Consider the following 20426-nt stretch of genomic DNA (forward strand, 5'->3'; position numbering starts at 1 on the left):
CCCATTTATCACATGATTCAGTTTGCAGATACAGATAAACCAATGATTGGCGAGGTGTATGAGCAGATGGATACCATGTTGGGGCAAATAAAAGATATTGTTAATAACAGAGATCCCGACTTGTACAAACTAATTCACAATTTTGTGTGTGTTCGGTGGAATAAACTTAATCTTCCACTACATTGCTTGGCGTATATCCTTATGCCAAAATACTACTCTACATCTTGGCTGGGCCAACCTGCACCAGGGGGTGGGATTAGGACCAAACCCCATTTAGATGCAGAGGTAACTAGACGATATTTGCAAGCATTAGAAAAGTTGATACCTGACAGGGAGGAATGTGCAGCTGTGCGCCTTGAAATAGGCAAATACTTTAGTAACACTGGTTTGTTTGGTACCTTCCATGCAATGGAACACAGAGATAGATTTGATGCTCTCACATGGTGGGAAACATATGGCGGCCATGGACTTTTGCCAAAATTGGCAAAAAAAGTTCTATCACGGGTTGTAAATACTTCTTCTGCAGAGAGGTGTTGGAGCACCTACAGCTTCATACATAATGTGAAAAGAAATAGACTCAATGAAAACCGGGTAGAAAGCTTGGTTTATGTGCACTACAACTTGAGTTTGTTGAGTCATCACTGTGATCGGGCTTATGAGGATCCCACATATAAAATTTGGGACAACCACCCAGAGGAAGACAATTTGGAGGATGGCACTATACATCTTGAAGAACTGGAAGAGGAAATTATAAGGGATGAAGATGAAGCAGCTGCAGCAGCCAAGCCACCTCCACCATCCAGTGGCAGTGCTCGAGTTCCGAGTCTTGTTCCTTTGTTGTCGCCACCTCCATCTACACCCTCACGTGGAGGGCATGTGCCTTCTAGTTCTGGTTGTCCATTTGTGCGGGAGACTCCTAGAAGACCACCACGACCTACTTATACTCCTGGAGACTCTCGTGGCAAGGGCCACATGTAGATTTACAGTTTACTTGTTTTTTCTAGTTTCTATTAGTTTTCATAACTGTTGAGTCTTGAGTCCTTGACTCTTGACTCTTTCATATCATAATGATATTTTTTGTAAACAATATATGATTGTGACAATGAAAATTTGAAGTTTGAAGTTGGCAATTATAACTCATTGGTAATGATTGTGAATTATGAATATGATGCTTTGTGAAAGACTAAAGTTGTTTCATTTCATTTCATTATTCATGTTTCATTTTATAACATTTCATTTCATGTTAACAGTTAGAACTTAGAACTTAGAAATATCTAAGATATTATTTCTTGTAATGGTTAAACTTGGCTTACAAGTACAACTTTGGTGATCAATGATGATAAATGTTCTATATTGAATTTTCAATTTTGAAAGCTTGAAGTTGAAACTTTAAGATTGAATTTGATGAATCATGATTCACGAGACTCAATATGTTGCAATTGTAATATGTATGTTACTAACTTGTGGACATGGTTGATGAAGATTATAACTTCTAGATGATTGATGTGATATGGTTCAATGATCAATCTATGTTTTTTTATGTTTTTTATATCTAATTCATCATTCTACATGTTTTTGTTGACATATATGTATCAAAAATTAAAAAATATAAAAAAAAAAAAAAAATATATATATATATATATATATATATATATATATATATATTTTTTTAAAAAATCGCTCCGGGATTCACTCCCAAACTGAAGCTTCTAAAAATGTCGCTCCCGCTCCCAAGTAACATTGGTGTAGCAAATGAGGGTTTCTTTATTGATCTTCAGCAAAATCTCATGTACAAGATACAACCAACAAAATAGAAGAGAAATTTCTGTGAGAAATTTTACAGACAATTTTCTCACACTCCACAGTGAAATTCTGACTTTGGAGAGGACCCACTGTGCTCACTGCATCACCTTCTGCGTAGTTACTGCACAGTCCCAGCATCACTGCCTCTGCGTTGTCCCTCCTCTGCTCTGCTTCTTCTCTCTGCTTCCTGCACTCCCACCTATTACTAATGTCCTCTCTCTCCAACTTGCAACTCTCCCCTTGATTCGATTTTCTCTTGCCGAACTTTAGCCAGTGAGAAAATCGGTCTGCTTGGGAAACTGAGTATTTGCCTGCTCTCTTTTCCATATGCCCATCGAAGTCCTTCTTATAACCTTCCAATTGAGTAATCAACGGCCTAGATTAGATTCTAATCAATGGCTTAGATCATATTGACTCGATCATGTCTTCTTCTAGAAGATTCACACCCAGTTTCATTAATACCTTTTAATTATTTTAATTTCCTAAGTTTAACATTAGGGACCCATTAAGTCTAATTATTTTTTCTCCTTGGCTCTCTCTTGTATTCAGTTAAATTTCCCCCCATTGATCACCCATAAAACTGTCTCCAGGTGGAATTTCCCAAAACAATTTATGGGTATTTTGGAATACATGTGCCCTAGCCTCCCTGCAAATTTTGAGGCTTAGAGCACATCTGATGCTACCAAAAATCAACAGGCTTTAGAAAGAGGTGTGCATAATCTATAGAGCCTTCCCTCACGAATCCCAATAAATTTTGCATTGCTGATGCTAGAGCCTTTATCCCATACCCTGACGTTTCCATCTATAAATGCAATTCTATCTCCTATATCTTCTAAACATGAAATTGAAAGTAAATTTTTCTTCAAACCTGGAACAAATAGAATATTGTTGAGATGTATGTCTGCTCCATCTTCTAGCTCCAACGAAATTGATCCAATTCCTCTTACTTCATAACTCTTTTTCCCTCCAAGTTCGACTGCATAAGAAGTTTTCCCTCTTGATAGGGTCGTTAGTTGTCTATGCTCACCTGTCATGTCTAGATGCTCCACTATCAATTACCCATATATTTTCAATTTCAAATGTACCTAGAAGTGCTGAGAATAGTCCTTCGTCCTTTGAGGAGGAAGTCTTGGTCATATAGTCCTTGATAGATGATAGGAGATCCTTGAATGCTTTGATGCCTTGCTTGAGGTGACTTGCTATCATAGAGAACTGCTTCAATGAGAACTTTAATGACTTCTTCAAGGATGTAGTGATCTTCATCATGCCCTTAGTCCACCTTAGCTCTGAAACCATGTTCAGAAATCAATAGGGCTACAAATAGGGTGATTTCTCTTAGATTTGATAACTGCTTGTGATGTATTTTTACTTTTCTTGATTATTAGGTTCTTCTTTTATTATTATTATTTTTTATCATCAAACAACTACCAAAAACATGAAGATCAATAGTACACAAGAACACAGGATGCAAGCTACAAGCCTAGGCCAAAACCTCTCCTCTTGGGAGGAAAACCCACAAATCTCTTCTCTTCTTGTAGATTCTTCAAATGACGAATTAGAAGACCTCTAGACCAAGACCAAGACCAAGTCAGACCTTCTTGATGATGTGCTTCTTCTATCCAAGCCAAACCCAGTCAAATCTATTCTAGCTACACATCTTCAACCCCCAGCTACAAAATTTTGGCCTCTACTGTGTTAGATTTTGGAGCATTAGATGTGTTATAGCCTTGAAATTTTTTGGAGAGGCTAGAATAAACGAGATCTCCAAAACCCAAAAATATTTTTTGGAAATTCCACCTAGAAATGACTTAATTATATCATTAGTCAGTTTTTAAATATTTCCTAGGTCTAAACTTAGGGAATATGACTAATTAATCAGAATTAATTAATTCAAGGCGCGAATGATCTAGAAACTCACACAGATCAACTTCAAGTTAATATTAGCCATCGATTAAGATTTAATCTTGGTCGTTGGAGTCCCAACAGAGGATTATAAGAGAAATTCGATGGGCACTTGGAGAAGACACTTGAGCAGTTCGATTTCATGAGTAGATCGATTTACAGAGTAGCAGCAGTCAGTTGTCGGAGAGAGAGCCAGTGAGATCGAAGCAGTGAGTGAGAGGCAGATACAGTGATCCAAAGGAAAGATTTTCCAGATTCGGAGAGGCAGAAGCAAGTCAGTCGAATTACCCCAGAGAGGCAGCGCTAAGGGGCAACGCAGTTGCTTTAGCAAGGCAGTTCGATTTGGAGAGAAGAAAATCCATTCTTAGTTCCAGAGGTCCAGAAGGAATCCTAGAGGGCTAGAGAGATGATTTTCTCAGCTTCTAGAGGCAGAACGACTTCATTAGATGCCAGTCCAAAGCAAGTCGTCCAGCCAGCTACGCTCAATAGTGCAAAGGCTGACGCAAAGTTCCAAGAGGCCGAGTTTTGATAGGGAAAGTCGAGTCAAAGATTGCTCGTGGGAGAAGGGGAATTCCCTTCAGTATTTTACTCAGATTTTCTTGTTGTTTGCATTTCCGGTTGGGCATCCATAGATGTACTCAGATTTCACTGGTGCATAATAAAATAAACCCTCACTGCTACACCGGTTTTCCCAAGCTGAGTTTTTCCAAGGACATTGGTCCAAACATAACTATGTAAATTTATGTGTGTGTGCTAGCATTTCTTCCAGCATTTATTCTTCTGGAGTTTTATTTGTGTAGGTTGATGTGTCGGTTATTCAGTATTTGATGTAGGAAATAGTAAATAAATTGTTAATTAAAATAACAATTACGTGAATAATTTCTAGTTGCCGCAGTTCGATTCGGGATTCCGAATTTTCACATGGTATAAGAGCACAGATGATCAGTCGGAGAGCTCAGTAGCGAAGAAAGGAAGAGTTTTCGTTGTTCAATGTGGGCAGCAGATCGAAACCCAAGGGGCAGCATAGTCAGTTTGCTAAGAGGCTGAATTTCTTGAGGAGATTCGATTTTTCTAAGTGTGGGGCAGAAAAAATCGATCTCTCCAGATCGAGTGATTCTAGAGGCAAAGGGAGAAGCCTAATATTTTCTCATAGCAGATCTCTAGCTGGACGCAGTAGTTTTGCAACAGTTTGCTAGAGAAAAGCTAGCGTCGTGTGGAAGGAAGAAGAGCACACACTGAAGGAGAATTTTCCTCAGGGAACTTCTAGTCTCAAGATGTTCGATTTCCCTTGTAGATCAGCAATCATTGAGAGCAGAGTTTCTCACTCTAGAACAGAGTGTGAATAGCCTAGCAGCAGTTGAGTAGAAGGGAAGAGGAGATTTTCAACATTTGTTGAGATGGCCATTGTTGGACTTCGTGATCAAGACAAGTTGGATGGAGCTTCTAACTATGTCATCTGGAAGGCAGGGATGTCCTTTCTTTTGGATGAATATGGCTTGAAGCCATATATTGATGCAATGGTAGCAATACCCGAAGATGTAGATCAGCTGAATGAGTACAGAAAGGAGATGGTGCGAGCAAAGAGATTGATCCTAGATGGTGTCTGGGATCATGTTGTATCACACATAGTGGCCAAGGGAACAACCAAAGAGCTATTGGATACCCTTTCCACGTTGTACCAAGGAACTTCCGAGCACCGGAAGATGTACTTAAAAGAGAAGTTGAGGGTCATCCGGATGCAGAAGGAGGAAGGCATAGACCCCTTCCTCACCAGGATTAAGGAGGGTTGGGACCAATTGTCAATTGTTGGGGCAGAGCCTCAAACCACAGAGCTAGTGTGATTGGCACTAAACAGTGTCTCCAAGGAGTGGTAGGTATTCGTCCAAAGTATTTTGGGCAGATATACCTTGCCAATGTGGGACAGAATGTGGGTCGATTTGTAGCAAGAGGAGTTGAGGCGAGCTCTTCTAAAGAGCTCCATCAATGGCAGCAATAGTGGCTTGAAGCAGGTCAAGGAGGAGGAGAATGTGGCCCTCACATCGAAGGGTCCCAGTCAGGGACAGGGGGAGAAGCAAAAGAAGGACCTGATGAAGGTCAAGTGCTTCAGATGTGGTAAGCTCGGTTACTACAGTACCCAGTGTCCTCTCAGGAAGAAGACAAGGAGGAGAAGTAGGACCAACAAGCAGCATCAGCAGCAATTGATAGATTGTCCTCCAAACTGGAGGAAGACTTCGCCATGTTTGCCTACATCACTCCAGGAGTGAGGTAGGGAGATTTGGTGATTTAGCCCCAGAGTACTACAGATGAGGAGGTCCACCTGTTGAATTAGTACCTTTCTTTGGGGGCCCACATTATTCAATAACAAGATGGATCAATGGCAGTACATGCAGTCAGAGGCCGAGTGACAGTTGCAAACTAGTAGTAGTCAGATGCTGAGGAGCGTAGTGCAAAGTTGGCAGCAGTGCAGTTGGCACAGTGCAGAGTTAGTAGCAGCACAAACTCTTTTATAGGCAGTGCAATAGCTAGTAACAGTTAGGACTCGAGAGACAGATTCATCATACTAATCACAGTTGATTCAATATTTAGGATGCTTCTCAGTTGCAGCAGCTGTTGCAGTCGCAACAACAATAGATAAGAGGGAATTGCAGTGCAAATGCAGTATTGGCAGCAGTTTTGCAGTGTCGGTGGGAGCACAGATGCAAGCAACAACCAGACATCAGCAGCGTGCCAAGAGATAATGTAGAGACAGTGTGTTGCTACAAGATGTGCAGTAAATCACTAGAACACATTCCTCGCAAAGAGGGAGTGTTATTTTTTGTAGCATCAGATGTGTTCTAGCCTTGAAATTTTGTGGAGTGGCTAGAATACACAAGATCTCCAAAACCCAGAAATCGTTTCTGGAAATTTTGCCTAGAAATGAATTAATTAGATTACTAGTCAGTTTTTAAATATTTCTCAAGTCTAAACTTAGGGAATATGACTAATTAATCAGAATTAATTAAGTCAAGACATGAATGATCGAGAAACTCACACAGATCAACTTTAAGTTAATCCTAGCCATCGATTAAGATTTAATCTTGGTCGTTGGAGTCCCAACAAAGGATTATAAGAGGAAGTCGACATGCACTTGGAGAAGACACTTGAGCAGTTCGATTTCATGAGAAGATTGATTTCCAAAGCAACATCAGTCAGTTGCTGAAGAGAGAGCCAGTGAGTGAGGGGCAGAGACAGTGATCCGGAGGAAAGATTTTCTAGATCCGAAGAGGCAGCAGCAAGTGAGTCGAATTATCCCAGAGAGGCAGCGCTGAGGGGCAGCATAATTGCTTCAGCAAGCCAATTCGATTTGGAGAGAAGAAAATTCATTCTCAGTTCCAAAAGCCGGAAGGGAGTCCCAAAGGGCCAGAGAGACGATTTTATCATCTTCCAAAGGCAAAATGACTTCCAGAGGGCATCTTTCTTCAAGGCCTTGGGTATGCTTGAACAAAAAGATGATGTAAATAATCATCAAGATGAAGCAATTAAGTTAAAGGATATCAATTGGTATATGACTAATGAAAATCACGAGCCATTCTTTCTTACTTTGGACATAAGCCAGATCACTATTGACTTGGGGTAGCATCAGATGTGCTCTAGGCCTCAAATGTTGCAAGGACGCTTGGGCACATGTATTCCAAAGAACCCAGAAAGCGTTTTGGGAAATTCCACCAAGAAACGATTTTATTAAAATAATTAATATTTTTTAATAGAACCCTAAGTCTAAACTTAGGAAATTAAAAATATTAATGGGTATTAATCTAATTGTGGGTGTAACTTCTAGAAGAAGACGAGCATCAAGCTAAAATGATCTTAGCCATTGATTAGATTTTAATCTGGCTCATTGAATGTGAACGAGGAGATTATTTAAGGAAGCTTGAGGGTCATTTGGAAAACACACCGAGAGATCAAGAGATCGAATTTCTGAAGTGAGAAGTTCTCAAGAGGAAATTCTAATCGAGTAGATTTCTTGCAGTTAGGGGTAGTGAGTATCCAAATGAAAGAAGTTTTCCTAGGCCAGAGAGGACGAGGCAGAGAGAGGGCAGAACAACGTCCAGAGAGAAGCAGACACTGGCCCACCCAGAGCTAACGCAATGGCAACACAGGGCTTAGAGGGAAATCAAATTCCTGCTAAGGAAATCGAGTTTCAGTAGCCGAGAGCAGAGGTGTGAGACCAGGAGGCAGAGATTCAAATTTTCCAGCTAGAAGAGTGTCTGAAGGAGTAGCGTGATACCCAAAAGGGGTGACGAAGGAACTGCATGGGAGTGACGCAGAGGGTACGCAGAGGCTCCAATTCAGTGTGATCAAATTCAGATTCTCCCAATGACAGGATGAGAGTGCTTCACCAAGCATTGTGAAAATTTCTTAAACAGAAATTCTATTACTGTAGAAACTGATTTATTTCACCTACTTTATTATTTCCCAATAGGTTAGTTATGAAATCCCTTCAGTAAATATTAAAATAAATTCTACTGCAGATATCACGCCATTATACAGAAACAAATATATGCACAAGAATCAATATATGCACAAGAATCAATCACATTAGCACAATTATTTTTGGACAATTGTCCCCGGAAAAACCCAATGCGGGAAAACCCGTGCAGCAAAAGAGGGTTTTATTAATCTTCAGCAACAATCACTTTTATAGAAAAATTTACATAGACACTGGGAGAAAACACCTAAGACTTTTCTCCGAGACTTTCTGGCACCCTAGAGAGATTCCTTTCTCTACTGCGTCATTCTGCGTGGCTCTGCATAGCTTTGGTCCCTCTCTGCGTCATCCCTGTGTCTCTCTGATCTGCGTCTCCCTCTGCGCTATCTCTTAGAGTCCTTGCGTTACTTCTTCTTAGCTCCCTGACTGCTGCTAATTCTCCCTCTTCCTCCACCCTGCAACTCTCCCTCTGAAATCGATCTCCTCTTTGAGAATCGATTTTCCTTGGGATATTGAGTATCTGCTGGTGTGTCTCCAACTGACCCTAAAGCCTCCTATTATACTTTTCATGTTGAGTCTTCAACGGCCAAGATTAAGTCCCTAATCAATGGCTAAGATTAGATTTGGCTTGATCCTTGTCATTTAGAACTTATGACCCTGTTTTATATTAATACCCATTAATATTTTAATTTTCCTATGTTTAGACTTAGGAACTCCATTAAAAATATTAATTATGTTAATATCTCTCCAACCGGATGGAATTTCCCAAAATGATTTTTGGGTTTTGGAGATCCTATGTGCCTTAGCCTCTCCACCAATTTTCATGGCTAGAGCACATTCGATGCTACCACAAATCAACAATCCCTCTTAGCGAGGAATGTCCTCTAGTAATGCTCCATCGCTGAAACATCACACTAATCCTTTCGCACCGGTACCTTTGCTAATGCTTGGCCCGATGCCTCACACCATCTGCATTGCTGCTTTCTATACTGCTACCCATGACACTGCCACTGCCACTGCCACTGGAACATTTGTACTGCAGCTCCCTCTCCATTTGTTGCCCATGCTACCCATACCACTGCTAATTGTTGCACTGCAACACCTGACACTTATCCATTTCTGCTACTAAAATGGATTCTTTACCATCCCCATCTTCTCCCTGAAATAAACGAACTTTGTTCTTCCTAGGGCCTTGGTGAGGATGTCTGCCACCTGTTCTCCTGTAGGAGTGTAGCTCAACTGTATTGCTCCTCATTGGACACAGTCTCTAACAAAGTGACACCTGATATCAATGTGCATTGATCGATCATGAAATACTGGATTCTCAAAGAGCTTGATGCAACTTTGATTGTCACACATGATCCTGGTCGCATCCATCCTTCTACTGAATAGGTTCACAAGCAATTTTCTAAGCCATATGGCTTCGCACGAAGCTGTGCTAGCGGCCATATATTCTACTTCAGCTGAGCTCAGAGCTACAGATTTCTATTTCCTACTACACCAAGGAGTCATCCCTGATCCAATGTTGAAACAATACCCAATGGTACTTTTCCGATCTACTGAACTTTCAGCCCAGTCTGCGTCAGTGAATCCACTCAGCTTGATGTCATTGCCTCTGGTGTACAATAGTCCAGGCTCGACTGTTCCTTGTATATACCTGAGAACATGTTTCGTTGTTGCCCAATGCACCCTCTTAGGTTCCGCCATGAACTGACTGAGGGCGTTGACAGCGTAACAAATGTCTGGCCTAGTATTGACCAAATACATCAGGGATCTTATGAGTTGCCTGTACAAGGTGGGATTAACATCTTTATCTTCTGATGCAGCAATTTTCTTTCAGTTGGTGATCATTGGAGTAGCCATAGGCCTATAGTCTTGCATCCTAAATCTCTTCAGGATTTCTGTAGCATATCTCCCTTGTCCAAGGAAGATCTCACCCTTTTGCTACCAAACTTCCAACCCCAGGAAATAATGCATCTATCCCAAATCCTTCATGTCAAATTTTGTGGCTAGATTCTTCTTGTAGTCCTTGATAAGCCTGGATGATCCTATCAGGAAGAGATCATCCACATATAATACTAAGACTAGAGGTTCATTCTCTACAACCAAATAGTAGAGATTGGGATTTGCATCACTCTTGATGAACCCCATCTTCTACAGGTAGCCATCAATTCGACCATACCATGCTTTAGGTGCCTGTTTAAGCCCATACAAGGCTTTTTTTAATCTGCATACATGAGGTTTCTTCTCATGTGTCTCAAAGCCTTTTGGTTGTTCAAGGTATACTTCCTCTTCTATTACCCCATTCAAGAATGTCGTCTTGACATCCATTTGATGAATCTCCCACCCCATCTGTGCTGCAAGAGATATCATGGTTCTAATAGATGTATACCTGGCTACTGGGGCAAAGGTCTCTTCATAGTCTATTCGTTCCTTCTGAGCATACCCCTTTGCCACAAACCTGACTTTGTATTTCTCCACCTTGTCGTCTGCAACATATTTGACCTTGTAGATCCATCTTGAACCTACCACTGATCTGTCTTGAGGCCTAGGCACCACTTCCCAGACATCATTCACCATTTTAGAGTTGTATTTTTCCACTATCGCATCCACCCATACTTCATGTTGAACGGCCTCCTGAAAACTGGAGGGTTCCCCAACCTAAGCTACTAAGTCCTAGTATCTGTCTGGCTGTCTTCGCTCCATTTTATTGTTCTTGGGTGCACCAATGAATTCTTCTGCATCCCGTAGAATCTGTTGGAGTTCCCAGCTGGTTCTTCCTTTGGCAGTAGGTGCATCTGTCATCTTTTCCTCTTCCTGTGATTCTTCCTATTCCGAAGGAGAATTTTTAGTACTAGCTTCCGCTGGTTGAAGTGGTTTGACCAATTGCTCATCTTTTGACTACTGCTCGCAAAGCATTTCTCGAGATTTTCTGAAAGCTCTATCCTCCATGAACTTTACATCTCGCCAAACTACTACCTTTTTGCTCCTTGGAAGGTAGACTCTATATGCCTTGACATTCTCGCTATATCCCACAAGATATCCTTTCTTTGTCGTTTGATCTAACTTCTTCCTCTTCTCCTCAGGTATACAACAATATGCTAAACTCCCAAATATCCTGAAATGACTAACTTCAGGTGTCTTCCTGGTGAAGACCTTCTCTGGAGTAATCTTGCCCAATGCCCTATGAGGAGTTCTATTCTGGACATAGATTGTCGTGTTTCATGCTTCTACCCACAGGAATTTTGGCGTATCCTAATCATACATCATTGCCCTAGTTGATTTCACAATAGTCCTATTCTTCCTTTCCGCTACTCCATTCTGCTCTGGATTGTAAGGAGTTGTCCACTCTCTTATGATGCCCTCCCTAGTGCAAAAATCAGTTAAGTCCTTGTCAACATACTCTCCACCATTGTCTAAGCACGACACTTTTATCTTCTTTCCTGTCAGATTCTCCACTAAAGCCTTGAACTCTTTGAATTGACCGAAAACCTCATCTTTTGTTTTCAGAAAGTAGATCCAAGTCTTCCTGGAATGGTGACAAAGTATTCGACACTACTAAGAGCTTTTGTGGACATTGGTCCGCAGATGTCTGAGTGTATCAATCCTAGTACACTCTTGGCCCTATTGTTACTTCTTGGAAACGTTGCTTTGGCATACTTGTCTAGAGCACACCCTCTACATCTATCATCTCGTTCAATACTAAGATTTGGAACTCCTGTTACAGTTTTTCTGAGAATTCTGAGAGCCCCATGGTACAAATGTCCCATCCTTCTGTGTCATAGTTCATTCAAATCCTTGTCTCCATTACTGCCTATCAGTGCCATTGGTGATTCTAGCTGCAACGTGTACAACCTATTACTTCTGATTCCAATTTGGACCTTCTTTTTCCAACTCGGATGTTTGATGTATACTTTCTCTTTAATGAAGAAAACGCCATAGCCCTTGTTTTGAAGTTGAAATACAGAAAGTAAGTTCATCCCCAGTCCTGGCACATGCAGTGCATTGGTAGCTCGGAACCGCTCTCCTGTTTTTGTTTGAAAAACTATGGTACCTTTCCCTACTGGAGTACACTTTGCCTTATTCCCCATGGAGATCTGAAATTCATTCTTTCTTCCTGATAATCTAAAAAACATTCTCGGATTCCTATCATATGCCAAGAAGCTCCACTACCTATATACCAAACCTCCAAGGAGGCAGAGCTTGCTACGCAAGCAACTTCTTCTTCCAATTTAGAAGCCAACATAGAATAATCGTAATTTTTGTCTCTTGTGCATTCTTCTGAAAATCTGCAGGAGTCTCCTTGAGTGGATGCCTTTGCATCATGCTCTTGACCCATAATTGATTTTCCCTTCTTGTCGCTGAATCTTTGCTCTAATACCATGTGAAAATTTCTTAAACAGAAATTCTATTACTGTAGCAACTGATTTATTTCACCTACTTATTATTTCCAATAAGTTATTTTTGAAATCCCTTCAGTAAATATTAAAATAAATTCTACAGCAAATATCACACCATTATATAGAAACAAATATATGCACAAGAATCAATCACATCAACATGGTTATTTTTCGACAATTGTCCCCAGAAAATCCCAATATGAGAAAACCGGTGCAGTAGATGAGGGTTTTATTAATCTTCAGCAACAATCGCTTTTACAGAAAAATTTACATAGGCACTAGGAGAAAACACCTGAGACTTTTCTCCGAGACCTTCTGATAACCTGGAGAGCTTCCTTTCTCTACTGCGTCATTCTGCGTGGCTCTGCGTAGCTCTAGTCCCTCTCTGCGTCTCCCTCTGCGTTGTCTCTCAAAGTCCCTACGTCACTTCCTCTGAGCTCCCTAACTGCTGCTAATCCCCTCTCTTCCTCCACCCTGCAACTCTCCCTCTGAAATCGATCTCCTCTTTGAAAATCGATTTTCCTTGGTATACTGAGTATCTGCTGGTGTGTCTCCTACTTACCCTCAAACCTCCTCTTATACTTTTCCTGTTGAGTCTTCAACGACCGAGATTAAGTCCCTAATCAACAGCTAAGATTAAATTTGGCTTGATCCTCATCATTTAGAACCTTCTCACCCAGTTTTATATTAATACCCATTAATATTTTAATTTTCTTAAGTTTAAACTTAGGAGCTCCATTAAAAATATTAATTATTTTAATATCTCTCCAACCGGATGGAATTTCCCAAAACGATTTCTAGGTTTTGGATATCTTATGTGCCTTAGTCTCTCCACCAATTTTCATGGCTAGAGCACATTTGATGCTACCACAAATCAACATACGTTTTGTCCAGTTTCTCTCTGTATCAGATTGCTAGTTGAGCATCCAAGACTTGTACTCAGATTTACCACTGCATAATAATAAAACCCTCAGATCTGTTGCACCGGTTTTCCCACATTGGGTTCTTTCAGGGACATTTGTCCAAAAACAACGGTGTCATTTGTGTTGTATTTTCTTTCTTGCTCAGTCTCTTGTTTCTGCATAATATTTAATTAAGTGAAAGGTGCAGTGTATGCATTTTGATATTTTCCATAGGAAACTGCAAATAATTTGTTTTGACGAATTTAACAAATAGGAGAAATATCATCAGTTGCAGCAGTAGGAATTCCGATTGAGAAATTTTCACATGGTATCAGAGTTGCACGTGGGACAGAACTAGAGAAATCAGCAGTGAGCATAAGAGGGAGATCGAAAAGTTGCAGGAGACAATAGTTCAAAACCGTAGAGGGTTTGCACAATTCTTAGCCGGAGGGCCGAAATTTTGAGGCAGTCTCTCTTCGAGTGAATCAACGGAGAGGACTCCCAGTTCGATTTTTTGTCGGGACAGAGGGAGCAACGCTGAAGCCTCAGCATGAGGAGAAGTTGGTGGGACACAATTTTTTTTGTAGGCAGTTTGCTGGGCAAAAAATCGTCAAAAGAAAGAGGAGAAGCACGGTTAAGAGAATTTCATCCTCAGAGAATTCCTAGCCAAGGAATTCGAATTCTCTAGAGCTGATTAGCAGCAAGGGGCAACAATTTTACTAGCTCCAACAGGGAGTGCATAGGCTAGCCCAGTAGCAGCACAAAAGAGAGAGGAGATTTTCGACATTTGTGGCAGAAATGGCAACCAGTGGCTTGAGGGATCAGGACAGGTTGGACAGAGCATCCAACTATGTCATTTGGAAGGCTAAAATGTCATTCCTTCTAGATGAGCATGCCCTCGAGACATATGTCGACAGCATGGTGGTTGTGCCTGTAGATGCAGATCCATTAAAGAAGTAGAGATCAGAAACAGCGAAGGCCAAAAGGATGATCCTTGACGGAGTAAAGGCTCACGTAGTGTGTCATGTCGCTAGCAGAGGAACTGCTAAGGAGATGTGGGATGCCTTGGCAACGCTATATCAAGGATCTTCCAAGCAACGGAAGATGTACTTGGAGCAGAAGCTAAGATATGCTCAGATGCAGAAGAGAGAGAGTGTGGATCCATTCCTCACGAAGCTTAAGGAGACCTATGATGAATTGTCTATTGCGAGGCATACACCTCAGGATTCAGAGTTGGTTAGACTAGCCCTCAGTTCTATCTCAGATAAGTGGCAAGTCTTTGTCCAGAGTATCCTGGGCAAAGCAGCATTGCTGAATTGAGATGAGATGTGGGCAACGCTAAAACAAGAGGAGTTGAGGAGAGACGTAGTCAAAAGTTAAACTTGACGGAAGCAGCAGCAGTGGGTCGAAGCCCAAGGAGGAAGAGGATAATGCAGCCCTTGCATCGAAGGGACAGCAAAAGCAGCGTAGACGTGAGAAGGATGTCTCAAAGATCAAGTGTTTCAGGTGTGGTGAGATGGGTCACTACGCAACTCAGTGTCCTCTCAGGAAGAAGGACAAAGATGAGAAGCATGATCCAAAAGCTACACCTGCGAAGATCAAGGAGGAGGAGTTCGCCATGACAGCTAAGATACGGTCAGGAGGTAGGTGGGTTGATTTGGAGTTGTAGTTCGAAAGAGCTACAGTTGGGCAGGATCCTTGAGGAGTCCACCTCTAGGATCATTTCCTTGCTACGGGAGCCCATATCAGAAGTAGCAGGATGGACTAGTGTCAGACGGTGCCGAGGAGTGTCGAGGAGACAGTTGCAGTGGCTAGGAGCACCAGAGACTGAACAGTGCAGAGAAGAGTTGGCAGCAGTGCAGATGACACAGAGCAAAGGTCAGCAGCAGCACAGTAGATTCAGAGGGTCAGTGCAAAGACTAGCAGTAGTCAAGTTCCAGCATTAACATAGTATCATACTTAACACAGTTAGTTCAGTTATTTGGGATGTTTTTCCATTGTTGATGGAGTAGCAGCAACAGTTGCAGTGCAGTGGCAATGCTAGCAGCAGCACAGATGCAACACTTGAGAGGGAGTTGTAGTACGGATGCAGTGTTGACAATGGCAGTGTTAGCAGCAGTACAGTTGCAGCAGTAGCAGCGCAGTGGTTGGTGGACAGCATGTCAGACATCAACAATGCAAAGGACAAAGCTTGAGAGTTAGAGCAGTATGCAACAGCGTATATTGCTAGAGCACATTCCTTACTAAGAGGGAGTGTTGATTTGGGGTAACATCGGATGTGCTCTAGGCCTCAAATTTTGTAGGGAGACTTGGGCCATGTATTCCAAAGAACCCATAAATTGTTTTGGGAAATTCCACCCAGAAATGATTTTATTAAAATAATTAATATATTTTAATAGGACCCTAAGTCTAAACTTAGGAAATTAAAAATATTAATGGGTATTAATCTAATTGTGGGTGTAACTTCTAGAGGAAGACGAGGATCAAGCTGAAATGATCTTAGCCATTGATTAGCTTTTAATCTAGGCCGTTGAATGTCAACGGGAAGATTATTTAAGGAAGATTGAGGGTCATTTGGAAAACACACCGAGAGATCAAGGGATCACATTTCTGAAGTTAGAAGTTCTCAAGAGGAAATTTTGATCGAGTAGATTTCTTGCAGTGAGCGGCAGTGAGTATCCAGAAGAAGGAAGTTTTCCTGGGTCGGAGAGTACAAGGCAGAGAGAGGGCAGAACAACGTCTAGGGAGAGGCAAACGTTGGCCCACGCAGAGCTAACGAAGTGGCAAGGCAAGCCTTGGAGGGAAATCGAATTCCTGTTGAGGAAATCGAGTTTCAGTAGCTGGGAGCTGGGGTGTGAGACCGGGAAGTAGAGATTCGGATTTTCTAGCCAGCAGAGGGTCTGAGGAAGGAGCAATGTGATACCCAGCAGGGGTGATGCAGGTACTGCGTGGGAGTGATGCAGGGCTGCACAGAGGGTATGTAGAGGCTCTAGTTCAGTGTGATCAGACTCAGATTCTCCCAGTGATAGGATGAGAGCGCTTCACCATATGTTTTGTCCAGTTTCTATTTGTATCGGATTGCTAGTTGAGCATCCAAGAATTGTACTCAGATTTACTACTGCATAACAATAAAACCCTTAGATCTGCTGCACCGGATTTCCCACATTGGGTTTTTTCGAGGACATTTGTCCAAAAACAACAGTGTCATTTGTGTTGTATTTTCTTTCTTGCTCAGTCTCTTGTTTCCGCATAATATTTAATTAAGTGAAGGTTGCAGTGTATGTATTTTGATATTTGTCATAGGAAACTACAAATAATTTGTTTGAAGGAATTTAACAAATAGGAGAAATATTATCAGTTGCTGTAGTAGGAATTCCGTTGAGGAATTTTCACAATTACTTCACAATTGCATGTTATTCGCTGGTGCATATAAGAATGTTATGACCAAGAAGGTCAGGAGCAATTGAACTCAAGGATTTCTAGACCATAACATTTGTTCAATGGACTCTAGAATGGTTGAAGTCCTTGGTGTGGTTAAAGATTTGCAGGTTGCCTTAGCAGATTATCCATACAAAATTATCACCATGGATATAGCAATCCTTGATGTGCCAGATGTATGGGAATGCTTCTCTCTAGCAAATTTGCAACCGATTTAGATGGATGCATTCAGATGAATTTATCTTATGCCACTATTCCAGCAGCAACAGGTGGCATGGCCAAGTTGTACATAGAAGTAGAAAGGAGAACCACATTAAAGTTCCAAAGAAATTGGAAATGTTGATTTGGGCTCGCATCAAATGTGCTCTAAGCCTCAAATTTTGCAGGGAGGCTTGGGCACAAGTATTCCAAAGAACCCAGAAAGTGTTTTGGGAAATTCCACCAAGAAGTGATTTTATTAAAACAATTAATATTTTAATGGGGTTCCGAAGTCTAGAATCTAAACTTGAGAAAATTAAAACATTAATGGGTATTAATCTAATCAAGTGTGAAACTTCTAGAAAAAGCAATAGATCAAGCCAAAACGATTTGAGCCTTTGATTATGGTTTAAAACTTTAATCTAGGTCGTTGGTTGTCCAACAGGAAGATATAAGAAGGGGCTTGAGGGTCATTTGGATAACACACAGAGATTGAGAAAATCGATTTTCTGAAGTAAGAAGTTCTCAGGAGGAAAATAAATTAAGATCTTGCAGAAGAGGGGCAGTGAGAATCCGAGAGAAGGAATTTTCGGAGAGTTGAGTTCCTGCTGAGGGAAGTCAAAATTCAGTTGTCGGAAGCCAGAGTGTGAGTCTTGGAGGCAGAAAGTCGATTCTCAGCCAGCAGAGGATCCAGAGGAGAGGCAGCGTAATACCTAGGAGGGGTGATGCAGAAACTGCCCAGGGTGACGCAGTTCCGCGCAGAGGCCGCACAAAGGGTGACGGCTAAGTAACCAGATTCGTTCTATAGGGCCCACAAATCCGAATCCGTCGTGTCCGACGCGATTCTCCCAAAATTCGTGTCCAAAAAACATGACACGTCTTGTCATATTTTGACACGTCGAATCCCCCAGCGTGTCACGATTTTGGAAATCGTGTCCTGTTTTCCAGGGCTCGTTAGGCGGCAAAAGTGACCTACGCAGGTATGAAAAGGCCGCATTTGGTCATTACGGCCACGCATATTTTCATTTGGCAAGCGTTTTGGCAGCTTAATGATCAAGTCTAGGCCCTAGTATTGATATGCTATTCATGGTAATCTTAAATTCTTAAAGTAAAAGTGACATTCTCCTTAACCTTCATTTTCATCATTTTACTTAAATTTTTAACATTACCATGAAATGACTCAGGATGTTTGAGAGTGGTTCCGGCCTCATTGGATTTCATATGGAGAAAGTAGAATTTTAGATTTCATTCAAAATCCAGCAGACTTATCAGTTTTTTAGGATTTTAAGATTGGGGGATTGCAATGTTTCCATTGAATTTTGTCATGTATTAGGGTATGGAACTCGTATTTAATCAAGAGCACCAATCCCTCTATGTACCTTAATGTTAGTGACATTGGTTGTCGAACTCCTATATCATGACTCTCCTAAAAATGTATGCATCACTCAAACAAAATCTTGACTTGACATGTTATGCTTGTTCTATCTTATGTTAATGCTTAAAGGGTGATATTAGTGACAAAGATCCCTATACAGATACAGAGGTAATGACAAAGATACCTCTGGATATTAATGCTTAGAGGGTGATATTAATGACAATGATCCTGATTTTCCAACAAGACTAAAAAATTAGACATTTCTCGTGGTGGCAAGAGGGCCAAGCATAAGAACTAGATAATAGATTGAGATGTATTTGAATTTTGTATGTACTATGCATGCTAATAGCTATAGATGAAGATCCATATTTGAAATCAATAAATCTGTATCATTAATTAAAATTTGTGTAAGAAATATCTAATTTTTAATATATATATATATATATATAAATATATATATATATATATATATATATATTTTAAATATATATATATATATATATTAAAATATATATATATATATATATTTTAAATATATATATATATTAAATATATATATATATTAAATATATATATATATATTTTAAATATATATATTTTAAATATATATATATATATATATATATATATATTAATAAAATAATATATAACGAATCCTATGTGTCCTGTTCCGAGGGGTCAACGTGTCCGAATCCGACACCACAAATCCCGAATCCTACGAATCCTGAATCCCCGTGTCAGGTGACTTAGGGTGACACAGAGCCTCTAGAGCAGCAGGATTAGTCACTGACTCTCCAGTGACAGGGTGAGATCATTTCAACAGTCTTTTGTTCAATATTCTCTCTGTATTGGATTGCTAGTTGAGCATCCTAGATTTGTACTCAAAATTTCGACTGCATAATAATAAAACCCTCAAAGGTTGTTGCATCGGTTTTCCCACATTGGGCTTTTCCAGGGACTATTTGTCCAAAAATAACTGTGTCCTAAGTGTTGTATTTTTCTTTCTGGCTCAGTATTTTGTTTCCGCATATATGTTAATTTCAAGGAGGGGGTTGACTTGACACTTGTGGGGGTATAATTTCAAAATTAAATTTATCGTTTTCTTTATTGATGAAAATACTGACCATGGCTACTCAATTTCCAACACTTCCTCTTAGCCAAGGAGGTATTTTTCATTCTCTCTCAAGATCAATCTCCCCGACCAGTCAATAAGTTTGTCAACAACTATCCAAGGGGGAGATCAAATGTACAGGTCTCATCATAAGGAAAGATACATAGCATCAAACCCATCCCATCAATCAATATCGTTCATGAGGCCAAACTCTCCAACCATATGCAATGGTTACACATGGTCCATCTCCCTGACCATAAACAAGGCCTCTCGGTCCACGACCCAAGGGAGAGAACTAATCCTTCCCAACCAAACTCATTGGCCTCTCAGTCAACAACCAAGGAAGGGAACTCAAGATCAATCTCCCCAACCAACCCATGTCTCTCAGCAACTTCCCAAGGGAGAGATCACAAAATCAGTGTCCCCGCCCAAACTCAAACATCTTTGAGGCCCTCAAAACGGATCTGGAAGTTTAGGACCCGAAATACTATCAAAAATAGTAAGTTTATCTACAATTAAGGAAACTGAAAGAAACAATGGTGGGGGTCCAAGTGGAATAGGCAGGTGGCCACCAATATCCACCTGGATCAATAAATGATGTAAATGACAAGGAAAATTATTTTAAATTCACTTGATCAACAAAAGCTGCCAACATTAAGTACTAATAGCAAACAAGAGCCCACAAGCCATTTTAAAGAATGGGACACCATATGGTTGACAACTGGCAAAATACATGAAAAGGCATTAGACTCATTCTACTTTAAAAGATAAGAAATATTACAAGAAATTCTTCAAGAAAAAAATCTTAAACACAAGTTTCAACACTACT

At 40.6% G+C, this 20426-nt stretch overlaps 1 protein-coding gene across 2 annotated transcripts in view; it reads right to left on the minus strand.

The window, feature by feature from the left end:
• The window catches only part of LOC149237701 (uncharacterized), a 492469-nt gene that overhangs the window by 174101 nt on the left and 297942 nt on the right, over nt 1-20426 (minus strand). The gene's annotated exons all lie outside the window — the stretch shown is intronic.

This window comes from Pinus tabuliformis, chromosome 8 (genome assembly GCF_031772625.1).
Source record: "Pinus tabuliformis cultivar Carrire ecotype Pingquan chromosome 8, CPIR1, whole genome shotgun sequence".
Taxonomy (NCBI): Eukaryota; Viridiplantae; Streptophyta; class Pinopsida; order Pinales; family Pinaceae; genus Pinus; species Pinus tabuliformis.